This window comes from Buteo buteo, chromosome Z, assembly GCF_964188355.1.
Source record: "Buteo buteo chromosome Z, bButBut1.hap1.1, whole genome shotgun sequence".
Taxonomy (NCBI): domain Eukaryota; kingdom Metazoa; phylum Chordata; class Aves; order Accipitriformes; family Accipitridae; genus Buteo; species Buteo buteo.
The window spans coordinates 53001402-53028535 of record NC_134204.1 but is presented as its reverse complement, the minus strand read 5'-3'; the positions used below and the strand labels follow the sequence as shown (position 1 = coordinate 53028535).

General features: G+C 42.0%; 2 protein-coding genes across 6 annotated transcripts in view; one reads left to right on the top strand and one right to left on the bottom strand.

The window, feature by feature from the left end:
• The window catches only part of LOC142027410 (E3 ubiquitin-protein ligase Topors-like), a 35075-nt gene extending 17695 nt beyond the window's left edge, over positions 1-17380 (bottom strand). Inside the window, exon 1 of the mRNA XM_075021564.1 lies at positions 17258-17380. The gene's annotated coding sequence lies outside the window, so the exon portion shown is untranslated. The remainder of the gene's footprint in view (positions 1-17257) is intronic.
• A 122-nt stretch (positions 17381-17502) lies between these two features.
• MEGF10 (multiple EGF like domains 10) overlaps positions 17503-27134 on the top strand; it is a 107458-nt gene continuing 97826 nt past the window's right edge. The window contains exons 1-3 of one of the 5 annotated variants that reach the window (XM_075021561.1): positions 18133-18208; positions 20500-20536; positions 23092-23155. The gene's annotated coding sequence lies outside the window, so the exon portion shown is untranslated. Of the gene's footprint in view, positions 17537-17640; positions 17766-18132; positions 18209-19876; positions 19929-20499; positions 20727-23091; positions 23156-27134 lie in introns of those variants that run through there. The other 4 variants (XM_075021558.1, XM_075021563.1, XM_075021559.1 and 1 more) reach the window with 4 other exon arrangements.

Sequence of the window (27134 nt, the reverse complement as noted above, 5' to 3'; positions counted from 1 at the left end):
AATTTGTGAAAGGAAGGCATGATTTTGGCCTCTGAAATAAACACCAGCTTTCATAAGTACATTTGTAATCATTTACCTGTTTAAGTTCTAATGCAGAACAGAAGTAATAATTTTGACACATTAGAAGAAAATATGACTTAAATCTGTCAGTATGACATTTCTGTAACTGTGCTACATCCTGTCAATAGTCAGTGTTGGATGGAGTTTTTAGCAGTTCAAGACCTTCTATAATTAGGTCCTTTGAACATTAACAAAAGTCTGAAAAAGGTGTAAATTGTATAGAGAGGTTTTTAGGTCAAACCTGCTTGTATTTTATTTAAAATGTACAAAGGTGATAGTTAAATTCAAAAAAAGAATCCAAATATTCAAAATATGGTATGTAGAATATATGGGGTTTTTTGCAAAATAAGTGTTAAGTTTCATTTTAAAATATATTTTACCATTTGCAAATATGTACAGCTTCCTGTGCTGTGCTACATGCAAGGGGTATCTAGCTGAGAGGCTGGCTAGGTTATTGCAAAATTTTTGGAAAGTTAAATTAAGATTCTTAAACTGCCTAACATATACACCTACTTTCTGAAAAAAATTTATAATTTTATGATAATCTTATTTATATATAAGTATATATATATCCATTCCATAAACCTAACATCTGCCTTCTAACCTTCAAATAATTTTTAATAATAGAAAGAATACTTATAAACTTTACTCTGTCTTGGATGTTCTCTCTGAAAATTTCCTGATTAGTAATAAAACTGCCGAAGTATCACTTTTTCTTCCTTCAAAATCTCAGCTATTTTTTTAACATCTTATTCTATGGAAATAAAGATGGAGCTATGTAAAGTACCACCACCTCACCAATATGGCTGTAAAAGTATATACTCATGTAATGTGTTGTATGCATCATAACTGGAAGAAGCCTATATACTTGCACATACTAGTTTGTGGAGAGTAGCTCATTGTTCAAGTCTAGACTTTCAGTTTTAGGAAAGCTAACAATGAACTGAATGAAAGAGATGGAAGTTTCATCAGAAACACTGTTCATGTAAAGCACAGGAACATTTTAGACAGAAGCAGCTTTTCTTTTTAGATATGGTGTTGCACAGGAAACTTCTCTGAAGGAGGAACATAAAACTCCTTAAACTCTGGTATGTTGGAAAGGTCTTGTCTTAACTGAGAAAATCTCTCCACAAGAACTTTACTCAGTAGAAGACTATGCCTCAGAAATTTCAAGAGGAAAAAATTTATTTTGTACAAGTCAAATGTAAATACCTGTTTAACAGAGTATAATTTTATCTATAGGCTCATTCCTGCTTCGCCAGTGGTTTTATAAGCACGAATATATTTCTTTATCAGTAGTAATATTCTGTTCATAAACTCTTGCAGAGAACAGAGACTAAAGTTGTGTAAGTATATTCTTTTGCTGTAGGTATCAAAATGCTGAAGAAATGTCTTTCAGAGTAAGAACTCTTACTCTGAAGTACCTTTTTTTCACCTAGACTTCTACATGAGATGGGAATATCTGCTTCAAATTGTATTTTGGAAGCTATACAGCCCAAAGGACCAGGACATGAGGTAACTTTTAAAATTCATTTTTTTGGTAATCCATCTGGTAACATTATGGAAAAGGCTGTAACAAAATGAGTCTTGGAGTACATGGGCACTCCTGGCATCCTTAACAGGCAAGTGCCATTGCAGGTGCTTGACCCTAGGTTCAGCTCATGCTTGTTGCCTTGCTTGGTCCCCTAGCAAGGGACAGGGATCAAAGGAATGTTTTCCATTGTCAGTTCAGGGCCATGCATACATATCTGTGGTAGCTCTGGGCAGATATTTGCATACTAACAATTTTCATTTTCATCTAATGCTCTGCTTAGACAAACATATCCCATTGCAGATGGTGCCCTTTGCAAAGCTCTATGCTGATGTGCATAGGCTGCTTTACATCTACACAACTCTTAAAGATGTCATTCAGATATACCCTGAGTAGCCTTGTATTAGCCTTGTCTAGACTGTCATTGAGAGTGTGGCCAGGAGAAAGAAAGTATGGAGGCAGTGTTCCTGTGGCATGACTATCTCTGGCTTTCAACCAGTGCACTCCTAACTGTGCACTGCAAAGGCAGAGAAGATCAATTTCAAAGTTTGGCTTTCAGTGCAGGTTACCTGAACCTAAAAATCAACACACAGGTATTCAAGCTGACATTATTACCTCCATTAGATGCTTTTGATTGCAGTGCTGGGTATGAAGTGATATTTTCTCTGGAAGTGGCTAAAACTGCACAATAGCCTTGATTCCTTTTTCCTGGCAAAACCTATAGAAGGAATCTCCTTTGCCCCTAAGACTTGTAGTTTCCATTTACTTTGCATGATATGTGTAATTAAATGCATTATAGGGTCTGGAGTGGCTGCAATCATTCTTGAGACAGTGCAGTGAGCTATAGAATAAAGTACCATGCAAGTGTTCCCCACCTACTGTATTATGTCTTTTCTGGTTATGGATTTATAGCATGATTGATGGACAACACATTAACAGGCACCACATCAGCTTCTGCACCTTTCAAATGCTGAAGTGTAAAAATAATTTGTCATTTCTGCTTTATTATGTGGAAGAAAGCAAAGGTTGTAGCCTAGTTTCCAGTGGGATGTGAGGGCAGACTACATCATAAAAAAAAGAAAAAAAAAATACATAAATAAACCCCAAAGGTAATTAATAATGCTAAAAATGCATACTGAGCTACTGTGTCCAGTCTGAGACACACTGAAGCTTCTGTGCCTGATCTAGTGCCCTCAACAGCATAGGGATTTCTCTAGCAAGAATGCATAGCTGCAAATATAATTGCCTTATTGATTTCTCTCCCCTTACATATCAATGTGTGCAGCAGCAGAGGAGAGCTGTGTTAAACACAGATACATCTGCAGTGTCTTGGAGCTGCAGGTGATGTCTGCATGTTTTCTTTGCAATCCTGTTTCCATACAACCTTTGCAATACAGCAACCCCTCTTATGCTGCATTCAGGGCAGTGGGCCACACTTCCAGGTGTCCACCACGTTAAAAAATTGGAACTGCACAACTCCATAATGAAATGAGCATTCAGGACTTCAGATAAAGCAAAGTGCTGGTAGCAAATAAACAGTGGCATCTAATTGAACTTCAGGCTACTGAATTACATTGGAAGGAATTTGGCAGTATTTCCCCCTTTTGTTTTTCTAGCCTGTCAGCCTTTCTGAATCTTTGAAATTCCCAGCTCTACCAGAACATGTAGCTGCTAACACAGCTTGCAATAACTTTGAAGAACACCCCTTTAGTGAGGAAGACTAGTAAATTGCTTAAGCTCAATTTGCAATTCAAAAGAAGTAATCCCAAAACACAATTTTCTTAAAAAAGTAAATAAGAAAGCACTAAATCTTTAAGGAGGGTTACTTAAACCCTCCACTCTTTTAGATGCTACAGAATCTGTTATGTTTAAACTCTGAGCTAAACAGATGAGGCATCTCTGACGAATCCCAATGCAAGCTAGCAGGGCAGCATTCAGTGCCAGGCAGCATATAGCGCTCCAGAGACTGTGGACCTAATTAAGTGATGCTTTTCTTCTGTTTGCTGCATATATGAGGTGTGATTGATTTAAACTGCACTTAGTTTTATCAGGGTCTGAACATCTTAATGTTCTGCTCCAAGCTCTAAGCATGAATTTGTGTAAAAGGGTATAATTTATTATTTTGGGTTTAGTTTTCTGTAAAACAGATTAGATTACAAAAAAAGAGCATAAACTGAAGAAATTCTTAATAACCAGTTTATATATGGGTTTGACTCATTTATCTCTTTTTGAAGTTCTCTTTAATGTTAAATTAGTCAACATACTAACCTCAGGGTTTTTGTAGCGGAGTTGTGAGTCAAGATTTTTATGTGAATACCTCTGCCACCAAATCTTTTTCCTCTGGTTCCCTATGCAAATGAGATCTACCTTATCAAGAGGTCACAGTGAACTGGAAAACTTAATTTTATGTTCTTAAAAGGTACTAAAACCTGCAAGAGAAACATTGCATCTTCTTGTGGGTTCAAGAAAACCATTTGCCTTTTTGTAGTGCAACAAACATAAAAGTTTAAATGTTACTTACACAAATCAGATCTAACTTCAAATAAGGCTGTTCATTTATGTGATTTGGCCTTTTTTTCCTTACTGTGGGATCTATATGCAAGTATAGCAACACTGACTTCGTATTCTGTATTGAAAACTGTGTTAGAAAGCCACATTAGCGAAATTTTTGAAAATTATAGAGCTTATTTCTGTCACCTCAAACAAATATACTACTTTATACCATTCATACATATAGACTGTAATAGCTGAACAGGAGAAATTATAGTTTTACACTAGACATTGAATAAATAAAAATGTATGCCATGACTGTTTTGACTATAGGCACTTCTCCCAGACCATGTGAGCAAGTACCTAAGGAGTGTTTCTGTAGTACAGTGGTTATCATATTTGCCTCACACGCAAAAAGTCCCTGGTTTGTAACTGGGAAAACAACACTTGATTATTTCTATACAGTCAGACTCCATGGTTTTAAGGGTCTGTTCCAACCTAAATGATTCTATGATTCTAAGTAAAGGGAGCAGAAGTTCATCTCTTGTCACCACATAAATGAGAATTATTGTATGGAGTTGGAGTTGTGTCTTGGTATGCTTTTTACATACATTCTTTTTCATTCATGTGTACTATATTAGGCTGAAAACCTACAATTATTGCTGCAGAAGAACAAGCATTTTCCTAGAAATGAAATTTGAAGACTTTATTAGCAACCTTCAAGAGTTTGAACTGGCAGGATATCAGAGCCTAGAGCAATCAGAGATTTTGGGCTATGTTTTTCAAAGCACCAGAATTTACTTGTAATGGGGGGAAAAACTATTTTTAAGAAGTGATATTGGGAAACTGTGAAATGAAAAAAAAAAGTCTTTTTATTTTCTGCAGTGATGATAATATATTGTATTTATTTCCACTCAGTGGTCTGTTCATTTACATGAAGCTGCTTCAAAGGGCGATTTTAACTAAGAAGTACCCTCAGAGCCATACCTTTAAATGGAGAGGTTCAAAACAGGAGATTACCAAAAAAGTTACTGAAATTTTGGTTGTGTGTTGTTTTCTTTTCTGCATGCGGTAAGATAGTGTTTAAGTAGCTATTTCATCGAAAGTGGTACAGTTCTGTATCTTTTTTCTGTATCAGGACTCTGAATTCAAAAGCATATTTGAAATCCATGGATGCTGCATTGATGGGAGATAAATTTTTTGCAGAAATGTTGTGCACGTATCAATATATAATATAATAAATAATATTTCTATATAATGATGTAGAGAATATTATTTTACATATTATATATATGCATATATATATATATGTGATCTTGGGTTCCTATGACCTAAAATCAAATTCTAGTGTGATATAGAGAACAAACTGCTAATTGCTTAATGATTGTCTCTCTGTAACTTTACATACCAAAGACTGGTGTTTGTCAAGGATTAAGCCTGTCAGAGACTGGTACTTGGGAGTGATGAGCAAGAAGGAACCATGAACCATCACAAAACTTAATTAAATGTTTGATGAATTTACGATCTTGTCGAGAAGGCACAAGTAGAGGCCTTGCTTGAATAGATAGGGCCAGAAAAGATAAGAACTCCTGCCTTTGTTCTCGTCCTTGTAGATAATTAGCTTAAACTAACCATATGGTTCTACATCACTAATGAAAACTTAGATAATAAGAGCACTAACAGACACTGATGTATCAAAACAAGTAAAAGACCATACTGCGCAGAATCACCTGAGGAGGGTCAAACAGCGGACAAGTGAGGAAGACTATGGAAGACCACCAGAGGACTCCTGAAGACCACCAGAGACCTTCAATGCGCCTGCGTAAAGGACATTTGCATATGCTAATAGTTTCCCGGAAAACTAATTAATACGTATAACATTTCTAGGAAATCTAGTGAATATGTATGTAGAACATGTACTTAACCTGCACAATTAGACCCGATGGTGTGCACGATAGGTGGAGTGATCCCCCGTGCATCCAGCGCTGCCAATAAAGAATACCTACTTAATAGTTAATCAAACTATTGAGTTAATTTCTTTGAATCAATTGAATGTTAGGACCTTATAGATAGTGATTTCTATTACACTACAATCATAGTATCCGCTATTAAATGAAGAAGATATGGTAGCTTTACTTTCAACAGTATCTGTAAACAGAGGGTAAAGCACATCTGATTGATTGTGTCAGTGGTTGTGTGCTATTTATGGCCTAATTTCGCAAAAGGGACATAACTGGGTTGGTTGCATAAGCCTGAAATAGCTTCTTTCTTACACTAGCCTTCTGTGCTTATATTGACTCGACTGTTCTACACAACAAAAGCTGGTTTAAAATCTAGCACAGGAAAATAACAAATCAAGTATGTTAAAAGATGATCAGCTTCCAAAATTGATACATGTCTTTTAGTACGTTATATGGGAATACTGAATGTGAATGAAACTGAACTCGTGCTTTTGCATTAAATAGATTTCAGAAACTAAATTGCAAATAAACAGGAAGTCTTACTGACTTCTTTTTTACCTCAGACCTTGCATTAAAAATAGTTTTTGTGCAGGTGAAAATGTTGCTGTAAAACTCTTTCTTAGGCTGTAGCGCTGTTGCGCTACAACAGAACCTTGTCCTTGGCTACTCTGAACACTTTGGGACTGTATCATCATTCAGAGTAGAGAAAGTTTATTACATTGCACATTGCATATTCTTTAATAGTGTTGCTTTGATTTTTAAGTGGAAATGAGTGCTTTTAGTCTGAGACAAAAAAAAGAAACAGAAAAGTTAAACATTTTTGCTAGAGTTGAAAACTGTTCAGATTAGCTGTTCAGATTATTCTATCACTGTCTGCCTCTTACAGGAGATAAATGCAATATTATGTTGATGTATTCATAGTTTGAAAAGCATTGCCATTAGGCTGCTGTAGTGTTTTTTTAAACAGAGTGTATGTCAGTTGATAAGACAGATCAGATGCTGTTACAGCTGTTCTTTTCATCAGTGTGTGAAAATTTCAGGTTTACCAAGAAGCACACAAGTCAACTTATTTCATCCTGAGATTTCAGAGCATGTGACTAACCAGTTCTGAGGAAAAAGTTACATTTGGAGCAGTTTAGAAGTGTCATCTGGTACAGACAAGTAGGGAACCATGATTCAAAACCTCTAAGGTCTGTTTTAAGCTCTGTCAGTCAGCCAGTCTGATCCTCAGTTTACCAATGTATATGAGAAACCTAAGTATCTCAACACTTACTGAGTTAATGCTTGAAAGAAACTGAGAAATTTTAGATAAATGGCATTATAAAAGACTAAAGAGTGATTTTGGAGAACTGTATTTAAGTTATTTTTTTGTCCTTTTATTGGCAGTAAGATAAAGTATCCTGGATTTTCCTATTACATTACCCTAAATGACACAAGCATGGCAACACTATTATTTTTCTGAAGAAGATCATTGCAATGTAAAGGTAATTTTTATACATAGAAAATGCTGTACACCTGCAAAAGCCAATACTGGAAGTTATATCTTATTTCAGTTTAATTTGATTCAGTTTGATGAGATGATCTTACATATTTCATTGTGCCTGGAATGTTAAGTAGTTGTCTGCTGGCCACAGCAGGTATTTTCTTCCACCTGATAGTGTCCCTGATCACTATTGTAAAGTGAAGAAAGATTGTTTTTAAAGGTAAACGTAAAATGTATTTTACCCCTTATACAGCAGAAAACTTACGGATTCCAGTACTGAGTGTCTTTCTTTTACCTATGTCTTCAAATCATAGATAGTTCCATTTTCATACTTAAGTTTTCACCATTTTTTTCACTTACAGATTTATTTGAAAACCTGTCATGATATGTCCCAAATCCACACCAAAAAGAAATGGAGAGTCAGTGATTTTTAAACTGTCTTGTTTCTCTCTGATATCACCTCATTATCACATATCATAGCAGGATTACCACCAGTGCTCATGCCCAGAACTAGGCCCAAAATACTTCTGTTACAAAATGATAAGGAATGGTTAAAAATATTGCCTGTCTTGAAATGCAGGATGGCTGTCTTTGAAGAACCTGACAATTCAAAAAACTTTCTTGCATCATCTCTTTCATATTAATTTGCTTATTCCTTTCTCCTTCCTCATTCTGTTCATTATTTTGGCTTTTTCTCCTTACTATCTTTGTATTTTTTCCCCACATGCTTCCTTTCTTTTTTCACTTTTGTTCTCCACACTCCTGTCTCTACTCTCCAGAACATTTTACTTTCAAGTCTAGGGCCAGCCTACCATCACCCCTTCATTTCACCTTTGCCTTCTGAAGACCAAAGCACAAATAAGAAGAGCCATCCTAATTTCAGTGATCCCCTTTTTACACTTTATCTCTTCCCTGCAATTAGTTTGAAAGCAAATAGCACTCCCTTTATCACTAAAAAACACTGTATGACTGAGGCACTTGGGGAATGCAGCACCGTTACTCTGTTTTCCCCTCCCTTCAAAGTTGAAGAATGATGAAACCACTTGTAACTTGCAGTCACACCACTCCTGTCCTTCATATCTCATTTTCTGAGAAGGAATATCTCATCCTGAAATCCTAACAGTGTGAAACTGTAGACACAGTCTGGACTGTGAGTGCAAATTTTGTGTTCTAATGCGGTTGTGTTTCTGTGTATCAGCTGGATCAGTCATGTGTCATGGTTTCAGCCCAGCCGGTAACAAAGGACCACGCAGCCGCTCGCTCACTCCTCCCACCCCCCTCCGGTGGGATGGGGAGGAGAGGGAGGAGAGAAAAGAAAAAAACCTGGAACCTCGAGGGTTGAGATAGAGGCAGTTTACTGGGACAACACAGAAAAAAAGTTTACAACAACAACAACGGTACTAATGAAAGAATATACAAAACGAGTGATGCACACTGCAACTGCTCACACCTGGAACCCGACGCTCTGCCACTTCCCCACCAAAAGTCGAGAGCACCCCCCAGCCCACTCCCCATTTATATACTGAGCATGATGGCACATGGTATGGAATAGCTCCTTGGCTAGTTCAGGTCAGCTGCCCCGGCTGTGCCCCCCGCCCCCAGGTTCCTGTAAAAAAGTAACTCTATCCCAGCTGAACCCAGGACATTATCCACCCCTTATTCGATACCATCTACATCTTGCCCAGATCTTACATTTTCCAATCAACCACTACCACTTTCCTTGTCTTATATATATATATGGCTCAGTTTCAAAGTCCATCCTTCAGTCATTTGGGTAATTCTTACAGTAATACCCTTAATATGGCATATAGACACTATAGATACAATGACATGCATTGACAGGTTATTTAGCATTTAAATATCATACAGCCTAATTCACTGGCTATTCTCTACCAAAATCAAATCTCCCTGAGGTACACATCGAACTTCCCCATCCTTCTGCATCACCCACCAGGTGTACCCAGGTCCCTGAGCAAAAACAACCCCTTGAATGGGTTTGTCTCTGCTTGAGGGAGGACTAACCCAGACTGTCTTTCCTAACATACTCCTCATGCACATTACAGGGACTTTATCCCCTTCTACAGTATGTGGAAGTCTTGGTTGGGCGGGGCCAGCCCGATTAGTGGATCCTCTAGTATTAACTAACCAGGTGGCTTTTGTTAAATGTGTATCCCAATGTTCAAAAGTTCCACCCCCCATTGCTCTCAATGTAGTTTCAGCAGTCCATTGTATCGTTCGATTTTTCCGGAGCTGGTGCGTGATAAGGGATGTGATATACCCACTCAATGCCATGTTCTTTGGCCCAGGTGTCTATGAGGTTGTTTCGGAAGTGAGTCCCGTTGTCTGACTTGATTCCTTCTGGGGTGCCGTGTCGCCATAAAACTTTCTCTTCAAGGCCCAGGATAGTGTTCTGGGCAGTGGCGTGGGACACAGGATATGTTTCCAGCCATCCAGTGGTTGTTTCCACCATTGCAAGCACATGGCACTTGCCTTGGCGGGTTCATGGGAGTGTGATATAGTCAATCTGCCAGGCCTCCCACTGTTTATATTTCAGCCATTGCCCTCCATACGACAGGGGTTTTAGCTGCTTGGCTTGCTTAACTGCAGCACATGTTTCACAGTCCTGGATAACCTGCGCGATAGTGTCCATGGTCAAGTCCACCCCTCGATCGTGAGCCCATCTATATGTTGCAGCTCACTCTTATGTTGCCAGTCCAGATCCACCTGAGACACTTCAATCTTGGTGGCCTGATCTGCCCACTGGTTGTTTTGATGTTCTTCAGTGGCCCGAGTCTTGCGTACATGAGCATCTACGTGACGTACTTTTACCACTAGCTTCTCTATCCGAACAGCAATATCTTGCCACAGTGCAGCAGCCCAGATGGGTTTACCTCTGCGCTGCCAGTTGCTCTTCTTCCATTGCTGTAACCACCCCCATAGGGCATTTGCCACCATCCATGAGTCAGTATAGAGATAGAGCACTGGCCACTTCTCTCTTTCAGCAATGTCTAACGCTAGCTGGATGGCTTTCACCTCTGCAAACTGACTCGATTCACCTTCTCCTTCAGCAGTTTCTGCAACTAGTCGTGTAGGACTCCATACAGCAGTCTTCCACCTGCGATGTTTTCCCACAAAGCGACAGGACCCATCAGTGAACAGGGCATATTGCCTCTCATTTTCTGGCAGTTTATTATACAGTGGGGTCTCTTCAGCACATGTCACCTCCTCCCCTGGCAACATTCCAAAATCTTTGCCTTCTGGCCAGTCCATGATCACTTCCACAATCCCTGAGTGACTGGGGTTTCCTATGCGAGCTCATTGTGTGATCAGTGCAGCCCACTTACTCCACGGGGCATCAGTTGCATGATGTGTAGAGGAGACCCTCCCTTTGAACATCCAGCCCAGCACTGGCAGTCGGGGTGCTAAGAGGAGCTGTGTTTCAGCACCAACCGCTTCTGAGGCAGCTTGAACTCCTTCATATGCTGCCAATATCTCTTTTTCAGTTGCAGTATAGCAAGCCTCGGATCCTCTGTATCCCCAACTCCAGAACCCCAGGGGTCAGCCTCGGGTCTCCCCAGGTGCTTTCTGCCAAAGGCTCCAGGTAGGGCCATTCTCCCCCTCTGCAGTGTAGAGCACATTTTTAACATCTTGTCCTGTCCGGACTGGCCCAAGAGCTACTGCATGAACAATCTCCCGCTTAATTTGTTCAAAGGCTTGTTGTTGCTAAGGCCCCCATTTAAAATCGTTCTTCTTCTGGGTAACTGGGTAGAGAGGGCTTACAACTTGACTGTAATTCAGAATATGCATTTTCCAAAAGCCCACAACACCTAAGAAAGCCTGTGTTTCCTTTTTATTAGTCGGTGGGGACATAGCTGCTATTTTGTTGATCACATCCATAGGGATCTGACGACGCCTGTCTTGCCATTTTACTCCTAAGAACTGGATCTCCTGTGCAGGTCCCTTGACCTTACTTTCTTTTATGGCAAAACCAGCCTTCAAAAGGATTTGGATTATTTTCTTCCCTTTCTCAAAAACTTCTTCTGCCATGTTGCCCCATACAATGATGTCATCAATGTACTGCAGGTGTTCTGGAGCTTCACTTTTTTCCAGTGCAGCCTGGATGAGTCCATGGCAAATGGTGGGGCTGTGTTTCCACCCCTGGGGCAGTCAATTCCAGGTGTACTGGACACCCCTCCAAGCGAAAGCAAACTGTGGCCTGCACTCCGCTGCCAAAGGAATGGAGAAAAATGCATTAGCGATGTCAATTGTGGCATAGCACTTAGCTGCCTTTGATTCCAGTTCATACTGAAGCTCTAACATATCTGGCACAGCAGCGCTCAGCGGTGGCGTGACTTCATTCATCCCACGATAATCTACTGTCAGTCTCCATTCCTCATTAGATTTCCACATGGGCCATATGGGACTGTTAAAGGGTGAGTGAGTCTTGCTGATCACTCCTTGGCTCTCCAACTGGCAAATCAGCATATGGATGGAGATCAGGGAGTCTCAGTTGGTGCGATATTGCCGCCGGTGCACCGTCGTGGTAACAATTGGCACCTGTTGTTCTTCAACCTTCAGCAACCCCACAACCGAAGGGTCTTGGGAGAGACCAGGCAGGGTAGACAGCTGTTCAATCTCCTCCGACTCCAATGCAGCTATACCAAAGGCCCAACCGTACCCTTCTGGGTCCTTGAAATACCCCCTCCTGAGATAATCTATACCAAGGATGCACGGGGCCTCTGGGCCAGTTGCAATGGGGTGTTTATGCCACTCACTCCCGGTTAGACTCATTTCAGCTTCCAATACGGTTAGCTCTTGGGATCCCCCTGTCACACCAGAGATACAGATGGGTTCTGCCCCTTTATAACTTGATGGCATTAGGGTGCATTGTGCACCAGTGCCTACTAGAGCCTTATATTCCTGTGGATCTGATGTGCCAGACCATCGAATCCACACTGTCCAGTAGACTCGGTTGTCCCTCTCCTCCACCTGGCTGGAGGCAGGGCCCCTCTAATCCTGGTTAGAATATCCGTTACTCACTTTTTGCACATGTGAATCAGAAGTCCCTTCAAGAGGATCAGAAATGAGATCAGCCCATCTACTGTATCTGGGGGACTGTTCACGGGAAACTGGAGCAGCAGTTTTCCAAGAAGAATCCTCTTTTCTGGTGGCTTTTTCTCGCAACTCCCGTACCCGTGCATCCAGGACTGAGGTAGGTTTTCCATCCCACTTCCTCATGTCCTCTCCATGGTCACGCAGGTAAAGCCACAGGTTAGCCCATCGTGTGTACTTTCTCTCTCCTCTCTCTTGGGCGGAGGAATGCTTACTCCCAATAGCTGCGATGCGGGCCTGTACAGGTGAGGAGGAGGACATATCCACTTTGTATTGCTGGAACTTTCGGGACAATTCCTCTACAGCCGAGACACAGGCCTGTAGGGGGGAAGAGAGACTTCCTTCGTATTGCCAGAGTTGGACAGCCAATTAATCCACCGTTTGTCCATAGCCTTCTTTCCAGGACATTACTGCCAATGAGTTGGCATAGGTTGGTGGTGCACTTCGTAGAAACTTCTGCCACATCGGTTGTGTGCATTGGACTTCATCTGGATCTGTGGGTGACTGCGCATTTTCTGGATCATTATAAATCACCTCCAGCATGGCTAATTCCCTCAGGTACTGGATACCTCTCTCCATGGTGGTCCACTTGCCTTGGTGACGTAACTTCATCCTTGAAGGGGTATCTTTCCTTTACACCTAACAGAAGTCGCCTCCAGAGGCTGAGAACTTTTTTTTTTTCCCAATCGCCTTGTTGATGCCCCCTTCCCTAGACAGAGTTCCCAACTGTTTGGCTTCCTTACCCTCTAATTCCACACTACTGGCCCCATTATCCCAGCATCAGAGCAGCCAGGTAACAATGTGCTCACCTGGGTGGCGGCTAAAATCTTTTCACATGTCACGCAACTCACTCAGGGATAGAGATTGGGTAATTATTTCAGGTTCTGCCTCTTCCTCCTGTTCTCGTGATGACTCTGGTTCATTTTCATCTCTCACTAAGTGAACTGATTTCTTTGTGTGTTTCTTTTTCTGTACAGGGGCGACTGATACTGGCACAGGTTGGTTCTCTGGTTTAGCTGCAGTATCTGTCACCAGGGTTGGGGTAGCCACGGTGCCTGTTGTTGGAGTTGGGGTAGCCACGGTGCCTGTTGCCCTGTTTTCCATCTTTTACCCCTTTTCCCCCTGAGGGTGCTGCCTAATATCAAGAAGTGTTTGGTAGATACTGGCCAGGGCCCAGCACAGTGCAGTGAGTTGTGCATCTCTGGAATAGCCACAGCATTTTCCTTTCAAATGTTCTACCACTTCATGAGGGTTCTGTAGTTGTTCAGGAATGAACTTCCAAGCCACTGGAGGTGAGAAGTTCTCTAGATACCTGCCCATATCCTCCCACATGCCGTGCCACCCATGAATATCCAGCTTTGGGGCAGATCTCTGGGTGGTACTCTTAAAGAGTCTTTTTGTAGCCCTAAACAAGACCTGAAACATATTCAGGAGGCATAGCACTAACAGCACACTGGCTTGCACATCCCAAGGATATTCAAAATTCTCAAAAGCTGTTGTAATTAGTTGGAAGGAGAGAAGGGATGCAAACGGACAGGGGGAAGTATCCCCCCCCGACTTCCCCATGGATTGGGTGTAATTACCAATAAAATCTGATAGAAGGTGCCCGAAATATGGAAATGATATCACTGCCTCATACAGATACCAGCTTAACCTCATGACCAGTGATGTAATCATTTCACAAGTCGACATTGCCCAGTACAGCAAAATGATAATCCCAATCACTCTCCCAGAGGTATATACTGAGCATGATGGCACATGGTATGGAATAGCTCCTTGGCTAGTTCACGTCAGCTGCCCCGGCTGTGGGCCCCCCCCCCAAGTTCCTGTAAAAAATTAACTCTATCCCAGCTGAACCCAGGACAGTCATGTTATCTATTTTCACATCTAGTTATTTTCAGATCAAATAATTTGACTGGTAAAGTGGAAAATATTGGATAGGTATAGCTGTAAACAACACTTTCTGTGCCACTTATATACATGCATATTTTATGCTTACATAACTCTTTTTCTCAGTAGACAGTGTTTAATACCTTTCTTCTTCTGGACCTATGCTCTTCCTTTTGAAACTTTACTACTACCCCCTGTCACTTACATGTCTTCATAACCTCTTGTGTACTTGAAGGCCTTGAGATGGTGATATGGTCAGAGACAATCCCCCCTGTGATTTCTGCTCAGTGTCTAGAATCCACATGTTCCACACAATAATTCAGAAGTTTTCCATACTTGGAGAAACCAGATCAAAGACGTAAACATACAATTAATTTTTCTTAGGGAGTCAGAGAGTGAGACTGGCTATTACTTGTTTTAAAGTGTTACTTGTGTGGAGAAATAATCATGCTTACATAGAAATTATGTGGACCATATATGGGCATCATAATATTCGAAAACATTTAGTGTTTTGAAATGAAGACTTATTGGCTGAATTAAAGAGCGTTAGTGGTAACAGAGTGCAGACATAGTAAGTCTCATTCTTTGTCCTGTAGTCCTCAGAATTTTTAAGAGTGTTCAGGCTTCATTAACAAGTCAGGCATTTTTATCATCTCGTGGTATTCAAGATATGTAGCTCTCTCCTGCACTCAGAACAGGAATTACTTCCTGATTGCTGCAATTAATTGTTGAGAATCATGACTTTTTGATAGCAGCTTCTTCATAGAAAGTCTTTGCAGCTCAGTGTGTGCTTCTGGCCAGCAGTCTGGATACACTGTGTAGCACATCCCCGAGGACGTAATATAGGGTGGCTTTCATCTCATGCCACCTATTGCAGTCTAAAAGTTAAGTTATTTGATCTAAGTCACGGCTAGTCAGCAGTGATGGACAAACATCTTTAGAGGCCAGTTCACCCCATCCCAAGACAAGTGTCTTACCACAGGTAAGCTTAATTGCCCTTTGCAATGATGCCTAGCTTAACTTGATGCTCAACTTTTAGGGATGTCTGCATTCTAGTATAATGTTTGATCCTCTGTAGGGTTCATAATTTTTTAGAGAGACATTTGAATTGCATTTGAGATTGCTTTTGAGCACATTCACTGAACAAACCTTTAAACTTTGTCTGATTAAGGAGATCAGTTTAGGATGGTGGAAATGAAAATACGCTTTGTTCTCCGTTTGTTATCAGTGAGAATAATGTTCCAAATAACCAGGGAACAGTGTGGACTTTTAGACTGAGGAGAGACGTGGAAGTTGGCTTCCAAAGCAAATAATTGTGGCTCTGGTCCCGATTTGTTTATCTTGTGCATCTCTAAACTAATTCTTACCCTGATAGTAAGACAGGGTTATTGGCTTCAGACTACTTTGAAGAGTTCAGTTTGAAAACATAACCTCCCCCAAAAGGAACTTCTTATCAAAAGTGATTCAGTTAACTGGTAGAACATCTTCTCTTTGCATCATTTGTTAAGGTTGTTCATTTTCTATGTGGTATGTGTATTTCCATGACAAGTGTACTACCTAGGAAGTTATCCTCAAATGAGCACTTAGGGCCCTAATCTTCTAAAATAGTTCCTTATTCTTCTACAACTTCCCTTAAAGAAAATGAGACAGTTCACAGAAGAATGTGGTTCTCAGTGCAAAAAAGGATAAAAAATATAAATATATTCTCTTACTATTTCACATTTATATGCATACATTACAGATGAACAAATGATTAAAAGAAACAGAGAGGAACTTCTTCAAGTTGTAAGAGATGTCAAAAAGATGTCAATTTGACTAAAATACAATTGGCATAACTTCATTTGACATGTTAACTGGGGATCTGAGAATGAGTGTGTCTTTCTGACACCAAAACTGGAGGAACAGTGACGTGCAACTAAGTTCCAAACTTACTGCTTTGGAGAAACTGTAGTGTTTTAAAACACTAGTAAGTCTTAAGGCACACACATTGAGAAAGAGCAAACAAATAGCGCTCGCATGAAGGGTAATGAAGTTAACCAAATTTAAGCAGCAAGCATACAACTGACACCAGTGATCTTCAGTTGGCTAGATCAACTCCTTTTACAGACAATTACCATTTTGTTCTGTATTGCCTTAAAACATCTGGCTGTAATTAGGATACTTAATTTGAATCAGCTTTGAAAATTTAAATTTTTTTTGTTTGGTATTTACCATCTTAGTGCTATTTAGTGTTTTTTAATCATTTAGGCTTGAAATCAGAGCAAAACTGCCAATAGTTTTGATAGGGTTAGCTACAGGGATTAGCAATAGATGTGACAAGAAAATTTGGGTTATTCCCCCCCCCCCGGTAAATCGAAGATATTATCTACAGACAGTGCCACAACTATTACAGCTGTGTAGCTGCCGGACTGTGCTTGAACGAGTTTCTCGGACGCCGAGGCCCGCAGCGACAGCAGGTGTCTCTGCTTTCCAGCACATCCCGCCGCAGCCCAACCCGCCCCACACCCCCCCGCACGGCCCCCCCGCTCGCCCCAGCTCCCCTCCCGCCCTGCCCAAACCGGGCGCTCCTGTCGCACCCCGGCCGGAGCTGTCAGCAGCAATGAAACCTACTGTGAAGAAAAAGAATAGAGTAAAACCTTTCTGTAAAGAAAAAGATGCTTTAATGGCGCAACTTCCTCGTATGGGAAGCGCGAAGAGCAAAATTCCGTCTACAGGCGAAATAATACTTACCAGTTATGAAGGCAGATTTCCCCTTGCAAAAGCTAATTTGTTAGAAAAACTACTGTCCTCATTATTTATGATGGCTTTGCATGTTCGAAACATACTAACATTTGTTTACCGTGCAGAGGCTGTGTTAAAAGGGCGGGGGCGGGGGGAGGGACGGACGACACATGACACCTGTCAGTCTCTTTTGGGCGCTCTTTTGTATAAAGGCACAAGTAGCGGTTGCTTAGTTTCAGAAAACATTTTCCTTCCCGTGCTCCATGATGCAACAAAGCAGGCTCGCAGGTCTGATTTACCTGAAATATTTGGGGAATTCCAAGTATCTCCACTCACATAAGCAAAAATGTGTAGATGTGGAAAAGTAATGATGTCCTTCCTTTCTCAAGCAGTACCGGAGGGGAGCACATGACGTTTGTTTTGCTGTGGATTTGGGTCTCCTGAAGGAGCCGAGGACCAGCTCCTGCTCATGGGACCTAAGGAGCTTTGACGGTTTTATTTCTCGGTCCCCTGCTGGGTAGGTACCCATCCTTCACCGGGCCGAACGAAATGACCGCTGAGGCCCCGACGCAGCTTTCGGTTTGCCTGCCGGCGACTGGAGGGAGGCTATTTCGGGGCGAGGGGGGGTGAAGGCAGCATCAGCGCCGGGGAGCGCCCAGCGGCCGACACCAGCCCGGAAAGCGTCGAAGTGGTCAAGTGTCTGTCCGTCCGTCCGTCGCGGCTACATGCCGCGGCTCGGTCGCCACCACCCGCCCCGGCGGCGGGGCCGGGGGGCGGGGGCCGGGGGCGGGCCGGGCCGGGCCGGGCGGAGGAGGGGCTGCGCCCCGCCGGCCCCGCCGCACACACCGCCCCTCGCTCGGCGCGGCGGCGGCAGCAGCACCGGGCGGCGGCGGCACCGGCACCGGCACCGGGCGGCGGCTCCCGACGCCCGCTCGGACGGGGAGGGCGCCCGCGGGACAGGTAGGCAGCGCCCCGACCCGCCACGCAGGTGTAGCGCCGGGAAGCCGCGGTGCCGGTCGCGGGTGGGGCGGGGCAGAGCGGCGGCATCCCGGGTGGGTCGGCGGCATCGCCCTCGGAGCGGAGCGTGGGTTGCCCTCGGCAAAGGTGTCCCCGGGGCAGCGGTGGGATACGCCGGCCCCGCTCGTCGGTGCCGCCGCCGTGGCAGACCCCAGGCGCCCGCGCGTGTTTCTCTCCGCGTTGTCGCTGGTGGGTGACCGGGCTGGTGGGGCGGCTCCGGGGCTCCGGGCAGGCTCGCTCCGGGCGCGCTCTCCCCAGCTCGCATCGCCTCCGTCTCCCGCGCTAGCGCTCCGGAGCCGGGACGGGTCGGTTCAGGCTCTCCGTAGAGCAGAGGGTTTGCGCGGAAGATCTTTTTTTAAAGCTCACTGTTCGCTTTCACGGAAAGCTTTTGTGGGTCCTAAAGAGCGACTGGAACGAGGGTACATACCGAGATGGAGAGATGTTTGTGTATGCATGCAAATAAGCATGACCTACACGTGAAAATGCACATCTGTTTAATAACTTCGTTCCAGCGCACGGCTTTCAGCAGAAGCTGCCTAGAGAAATTCTCGGTTGTGTGGTATCCTGTACAGATTTTCTTTTGGCGACAGTCATAGTAGTGTAAATATTTCCTATTTTGTGTTTCAGCCAAGAAGCAGGCTCAATCTGGAAATGTGGGCACAAATCAATTAGCAGAAATAAGCAGCTGCTTTTCCTAGAATGAGCTGGGAATGCAGGGCTTTTCGGTAATCCTACGCATTACTTAAATGTTGCTGCCAGTCATTGAGTACTTACATGTAGTCAAAGCACACATGTATTTCCCAGAATCGTGTACAGCTCTGAAGTTTTTCTCAAGTACTAACTTTTGATTATGGAGTGAGTTTAAAACCTTAGTTGGGAACATGCAGTCAGTACTGATAATGTTTCATGGCACACTTTCTCAGGTTTGTAGCTGAGTTTTGGCAGCGGCAGTTTGGAAAGCAGATTAATATGATGACTCTATTTAGGAAAAATGTTTTTATCCAGCAACTTGGAAGAGCGAAAAAAAAAAAAAAAAAAGAAAGCCAAGTCTGGAGAGTGATATTTGTTTCCCAGCAAATAAACTACAGACCTAAGCTGAAAAGCCTTAGATGCTTTGACCGAGCAGCATGTCAGATGTGAGACTGAAACTGAAAGCTGGCTTCAGTCTTCAGTTTTCTTGTCAACATCTCTAAGTGGCATTTGTGCCCAATAACACAATTCCAGGAGAAAAGCATATGTAATTAGGTATGAGTGTTCTTCTTGAATTGCAGGGGAGTGTGCAACTTTCTGAGCTGGAGACAGAATTTAGGCAAGTAACAGCCTGGGTGGCCAAATTATCTGTCTCGGTTGCTACTCAATGGCCCTGCAGATGAAATGGTATTAGGAAGCCTATTTTATTTTCCATCTCAAGTCAGAAAGGCCAGCTGGGTAGGTGTGCTCCAGATTTTTAATAAGCTGGACAAACAATGTAATTCAGGCCCAAGTTTCTACTTGTTTGCTCATATAACTCGCGCACCTGCACAGCATCAAAACATGGGACCTTATATAGTAAAATTTATTTAATTTTTTTCTTACCCAGACAACTGTAATCACCATGTGGCCTTGTCATACAATCAAATTTAAACGCATATGGCTCCCACAAGAGGCGGATCAGTTGTGTTATGTTAGTATTGATTGTTAATATAGTGTGTAGATGGCATGGCTTTGTGTTTGCCTTCTCAAGATTGTGCAGTTTTAAGTCTGGAGCATTACAAGTCTCTGCTAGAAGATGAGCACTTCACAGGATTTGCAATGAATTTTCTGTGTCTTGCTCACTGATTACAATCCATATCTTGCAAAAAAATTCTCAACTGCTGGCTGCTTAGTGACCTGTGTAAAGTGTATCTGTTTAATTCCCCTGGAAATCACTTACCAGAGTTCCCTTGTTTTGAGTATCAGGTGGTGAAATGGTCCAGAGTCTGCACTGTCCTACATGGGCAGGGCTGTGCATGCCAGTTACCATTCCCCACAGACAGCCCCAGTAGACAGAAACTGTACTGCCTTTGCCTCAATAGCATGGTGCTTTAGCCCTTTGTATACCATTTTTACCATTTAGCTGCTCTAGGTAAAATATGCATAGCTAATGCCAACACTTTAAATGTGACTGGAGGTGGGGGGGTTGTGTCCTCAGAGGGTGGGCACCGGGAGGACCTGTCCAGGGTTTAGAGTATTAAATGAGCTGTTCTGCCCTGCAGGTGAACAGAAGAGTTTGACCGAGTGAACAGTTCTCAGGTGACTCTCAGAACCATGTTTTCCACAAAAGGATGTATTCTGCTGTATGGGGGCATACACCTAGGGAAGCAAATGTGGTTTAACAGAAGCAGTTAATTCATCTATGCAAAGAACACAGGAACCATGCACTAACATACTTAAGTTTGATTAACATCTAACAGAATTTGGAGTGGGCTTTTGACTGCAGCTGGTAAGGATCCCTTGAATTTATATTCAGATTACTTGGCAGGAGTTTTGCACCGTGTCTCTACATACCTTTTTCTTGTCTAGGCATTTTCACTTCTCATTAGGGGAAGTAAGTGGCTTTTGAGGAAGGAAAAAAATAAAACAGGTTCTTTGCATATGTGCTACAATTTTAGTAAAAACAAAGATATGTTGATTCTTGCATAGAGAATACTGTAACATGGATGTGATCCAGTATATTAATTTTTTAAATGGAACACATTGTAGAGCAGTAAAAATCCACTATAAGCCTTCCTTTGGATGTGGAGTGGAATGGTGTACTGGAATTACAGCCAAAGTTCTTACATCCTCATTCCCATTAAGCAGTGTCTTCCTTGGTGAATGATGCCGGTGGCACCAGATTTCACTATATAGTAGTTATGTTACCAACTCACTGTCAGCAATGGAATTTGACCCTGAATTTTAATATTAAGAGATGAGTTTCCCACTAATGGGTACTCATATTCCCCTTTGAAGATTTGAAACAGATGCTAGAATCAGCATATCGTGAACTTAGGTGAAACTGCATTATTTTTTCATGTATGAGAAGAATCTGTGTCTTGATATTCCAAATGTTTTTCTTATGAAAAGAGTATGTATCATCTAAAGCCATCTGTCAGAAAAATAGGAGTAGTATTTTGGGGAGGGATTGGCTTTACTGGAATAGCTTTATTGATTGTGTCAGCATTCTTGGTAATTAACCCATTCAAATTGTCTGGTCTTTAATTGATGTTTTGTTTGTGTAAGGATTTGTGGTTCATGCCTTTGGATGTACACATTAGGTTTATATTAAAATGTAGACAGCCAGCTCTTCATGTTTTATCTCTGTTTTGTATCTGACGATTGTCAGAGAAATTAGCCCATAGTCAGCAATGAGGTACTAATTCTGAGCCCTTTTGATGTGCAAGACAACAAAAGAATATAGATTGGGAAGCAGAAAGCATAATTTTAACTTTGACACTGACTTGCTGTGTGACCTCAGGAAAGAAATTTAATCTTTCTTCTGCTGTGTAAAAGAACACTCTTCTAAGCCTACCAAATTATTTTTGTTGAACACACTGAGATGCAAGTTAACTCTTGCAAAGAAACTTGAATATAAAGACTTCATATTAATGTATCTTCTATTTAAAATAAAAGCACCAGCACTAACAGCTGTAGGTTGCGGCTCTAGTGTCCCGTCCCACCACTCCAGTCACAGGAGCTGTACAACAGCACAAAAACAATAGCAAAAATAATCTTGCCTTTTATAATCCAAAATTTAAGACAAAAGACAATAGGAAATAAGGAAGGACAATGAAATAATGAAAACAGCTGTCAAGCCACAGTCATATTATTATTCATCAAAAATCATGGAACTTAAAATGTTTAAAGGGATTAATGATAATTTTTTTCAGGTGAGAGTCTTCAAATAGGGGACAGTGTAGAACTACTTCTCTGAAACGCCAGTATATTACCAATGAGGGCTGGTACCATGGCCCTGCCAAAGAAGAGGTCAACATCTTCTTAAGTATCAGAAATGTTGGGCATGGGAACAGACGATGGAAGGCAAGGGGAGGTTCAGAGAAGTCATGACGTTAGGGCAAGGAAGAAGGTGGATTTGTCAGGCTGGGCAAGACAAGACCAGCAGGGGTTTGTGGTGTGCATGAAGTTGTCTAGGCATGAGACTGGGGGGCCCTGACCCAGCCCAGTGGTGTCTCTCATGGGCAGTGCTGGTCTGGGAGGGTGTGCTCAAAACAGTGGCGGAGGACATAGAGAAGAAAGGAGGGCTGGTCAAGGCTGCTCAAGAAAGAAAAATGGTCAAGAGAGAGATAATATGTGTTCAGGGTGACCAACACTTCTATAAGCAGTAGCAGGGTGGAATGCCAAACCAGAGTTTAGCAGAAGATATGTTACTTAGATGGACAGCAAAGGAAAGAAAAATCAACTGGACAGAAAACAATAAGCAAGCTGGTAGTTTGTTGTTCCATGCATACCCCCATTTCTTTTGGAAAGAAGCCATTGCTTTGTAAAGTTTTCTGTATATCGCAAGCATTACGCTGTAAGTTTTTGCCACATCGTGCTTATGTCCTTCAAGGGTAGATCCTGTAAGCTCTCTTCAAAGTGAGTAGTGCTGTATTCCATGTAACTGTACGAGACAAACATGTGCAGCACAAAATGATTCAGAGAGACAGTAAGGGCAGAGGATGTCATTCTTAACATACTTTGGTCTTAGCCCTATGAGAATATTTTTCATCAATGAAAACAAAGACATCTGTGCAGGGTTTCAATGAGTTTAGCGTGTTCACAGCATCTTTTGAAGTTTCTCCTATAGAGTAATCTTCTCTAATTTTCAGGACTTTTTTGGGGTGCTTGGTGAATTTAAAGGATTTACACAGCAAGTAATAACGTTGTCACCTGGTAAGTTACTCATATTTGTCTTGTGGACATGTTTTGATTTTATCTTGCAGACATTTTTTTGAAGTACAGGAGAAAAATATTCAAGGTGGAGATAACTTTGACTTGGGATTTTTCCCATCCCCAACTGTTACTTGGGACAAAATACTCTGCTGTCTGAGGCCTTAGGAAAAGTCATGATGAGATCCTTATCCGTGGTTCGCAGAGGCCCTGGCAGTGCCGTGTACCGCCTATACTCTGCAGTCACACTGCAGCTCTGCAGCAGTGCCAGCCCAGGGTGTGGGAGATACCCGAGAGCTCCCCAGCTCCGGCTCTGCCCGTGCGTTGGGGTTTCCCACGGGGAGCCAGCACATGCTGGAGGAAGCTATACGCTGCAATCTCGTTTTGACACACAGATTTGACCGTAATAATTCATATCTAAAGATCAGGGCTACAGGGTGCATCTGCCTGGCATTGTAGATGCAGGCGGGAACAGCGAGATTGTTAGCTGCTGGAACAAAGGGGAGGAATTTGCAACTGTGATGTTGTGCTTGTCTTCTTCTAAACTGGGTTTTAGGGGGATCCCACTACCCTGCTGGAATCCTTCTGACCTCACATACTGCAAAGGTGAACTAAATCAGACTTTTTTCTATGTTTTCACTATTGTTGGCTTCATTCAGATCTTTGGTGCTACGGCAGCCTATTTTTTATTAACTATGTTGCTCAACACTTGAGTTTGGTGTCGATTCATGCATAGTGATTTAGATGATGGCTATTTTATGTTACTTGCCCCTTTCTTTATGTGATCCATAGGGAAGTTTCAGAATCAGTTGATTTGGATGGGAGCTTTTGAATCCTGACTTTTAAAGTTTTGGCATTGCTGAACTGATTAACTAAAGAAGAGCGTAAGAGTTTCAATCACAGGGCTGTGCCAAAAAGAGCCCCCAAAGTGAATATTTTGTGTGAAAGCATGCCTTGCGGTTTAAGCCCGGAGTGACAATGATTGTAACACAACGCTGTTCATGTGACAGCCAGACAAAGAGGCCATTATGCACGGCTGGCTGGCATCAGATCCTCCCAAAGCCAGTAGTCAGACTAAGCTTGGTGGCCCCGAAAATGTGAATACAGTGAAAGCTCTTGCATGTTAAAAAAGAAGAAAAAGATGTATGTGTGTGCGCGCGCACACGCGTGTGTGTGTGTGCCAAGGTCCAGTTAAGTTGTAAGTACAAAATGACATAATTGATTTGTGTATGATTTTTGGAAAGTTGCTGTCAGGAATCAGCAAAAAACATGTAACAGCACTGAGGACAGATATGGTGGGAATAAGACAGAGTGTCAACAGACCAAGTAGATCTTATAGTTCCTTTGCTCCATGCTGCAAGATTGCTTCCTACAGTGCGCTTTTGAGCATGTATAACTGAGTTTTAGTTTCCTCTAAAGTGTTTACAAATTTTGGACTGCGCTGATCTGCCAACACACACATGTTATGATCATTGGAACTTCGGCACAAATAAAGCTTATGTGTGGTTGTGGGAAGCATTTGTTTGGTGACTGACAAACCCTCTTCAAAGGGTTGAAGCCCACCAGCAAGAATCAGAGCACTTGATACTTCAAATGTCCCTGACAACTTGTGAGCTGCAGCAATCTTGGCCCCAAAGGCAGCATACTTGACTTGCGTCAACCATTGTAAATCTACTTAAAAAATAGGATACAGCAGCTGGAGTGGAAAGCTCTTCAATTAGAAATGTATTTGTTTAAAAACAACTGTTTCGCCTTTGCAGCCCTGAGGGCTGGATTGTCTTCTCCAGTGCACAGGAGTTGGCACCTGGTGATGACCGGAGTCACTGGTGATCACACCCGGCAAAGGCGCTTTGGCCTCATTCCCTAGCTACTGCTGTACATTACTTTTTAAAAATATTTTTCCCTTTTTTATCCTTTTTTCCTCCTTTTATTTTTTTTCCTTTTATCTTTTTTCTTTTTCCCTTTTTCTTCCTCTCTCCTCTTTCCCTCTCTTCCTTTTTCTTTTTTCTTGAGGACCTTATTAAACTAGTGTTTGCTTTTGAGTGATATTTGCTCCTAAACACTTCGCTTAAGGGAAGCACATAATTTATGGAGCGGTCTGCCTGTTTGTTGGTATATTGGTACTGGTATAAAAACAAAGCACCAGTTAGTTCAATTTCTGTAATTCCACATAGGTTCAAATATTTTTTTCATTTTGCTCTGTTACACTTCCTGAATACAGAAATTAAAAATATAAAATTACTTCATATTCTGCAGTTGTGTTTTATTTATACTGACACATTTTCCTACTTTGTTTACACTTTGCCAGTGAATATTTTCCTTTAGAGAAGCTTTTGAAGTGCAAAGAGGAACAGAAAGCATTTTTTGCAGCTGGTGACAGAGTATTAAATAATTCATCTTTTCATTTATTTAGTTCTCCATCATTACGCTTGTCTTTGGAGGGTTTTTTGTCTATACTTTTGGGAGACACTATCACCAAAATTACTTATGCCTATATTAAGAATTTTGTGTCATCAAGAATTAATCTGAAGAGGGTCAGACTGTATCTTGTGTTTGGGGTAGAAATTATAAATCATGGAGCAATGGTATATTGGTAGCTCTATTTAAATACACCATACAAATGCCTGAAGAGTTAGTGATTTTGTTACTCCCTCCTGCACCAATGAAGGGCCAAGCTCAGTCCTGCTCCATCCAGCATGTGCTGAGAGTCTGCCCCCAGCAGCCAGCCCTTCCCCTCCCCCTGGGCCAGCCTCACCCCCCACGCTCCAAAAACATAACTCTCAGGAGTTGTTGCAGGCTCTGTATGAACTTGGCAGTTCTGCTCACAAATTCCTTTTTATGCCAAGTTGCTTGTGGTTGAGGATCAAAACTACAGAGCTTAATGCTTTTGTCTGAATTTTACATGCCAGTAAAAATCCCAGCCAATTTTGCCCTGACACTTGTATTTTTTTTGGTGGTTGTTGCTTCATTCTTTTACCTTAGTGTGCTTGAAGAGTCCCACTGCTCCTCAGAAAAAAACAGGTGTTTGGTTTGGGGAGCAAGGTTGGCATAGTTAGACTCCTGACCAGCTTCTTCCTCCAGTGTTTACCTTACATGTTTGAGTAAATCTTTTTAATAGAAAGAAATACTGAGGGTATAGCCCAGCTGGTATCAGAGGGAGACTGAGCTGTCAGTCTAAGAAATTCAGTGATGTCTCTGGGTAGGTCAGGTGAGTAAATGCTTGTTGAGGGTAAAGCTGGGCTAGACGAGCTGTTTTTTTCAAACAGTCCTCAAGAAAAGGATCGGTACTTATTAAATTTTTTAAACTGCATTAGAAGGGTCCCAGATTGCACAGAAGTTAGGATTTCCTTTTCTCATGCAAGAACTATGGAAATGATGCTTGTGATTTCTGTATGTGTTGCCATTAAAGGATGTTTCTAGGTCACAGCACAGCCTTATTGACAGCAGTGGATTTTAATTATCCATATAATTACTCTTTTGTGCATAAGAATCTCTTCAATTGTAATGTCAGTATGAATGTCCTAAAAGTGTGTGTCACGTGAAAAAGCATATTGTCTGTCTCCTGAAGACAGCAAAGCAAACAGCCTCTCCAAATCTGAAATCACATCTCTACATGTGGCCCTTTTACTCAATGAAAGGAAAGTATTACTTCCAAATACTAATGTTTGGATTTGTACAAATGAACTCATGTTGCGGGTGTGCTTTAGTGTTCAAATTGCATCCTCCTGTACCATGTTTGGGTTTGGGACCACAAAAGACAAGGACATTTGAGTATGTATTTTAAAAATTATCGGTAGGGCTTAATGCAGAGATGGTGCTGTATGATTCTTGCCTGCTATGTACGGTTTGGTATAGGTGTTGCTCTCTCTCATGATGTAAGCTGTCACAATCCTGTTCGAAGTTGTCAGGTCCTCTCATCCTTTTGGCGTTTTCTGATGCATTGGAAGTGTCCAAATTACCATATTCAGTGACATTAAAATAT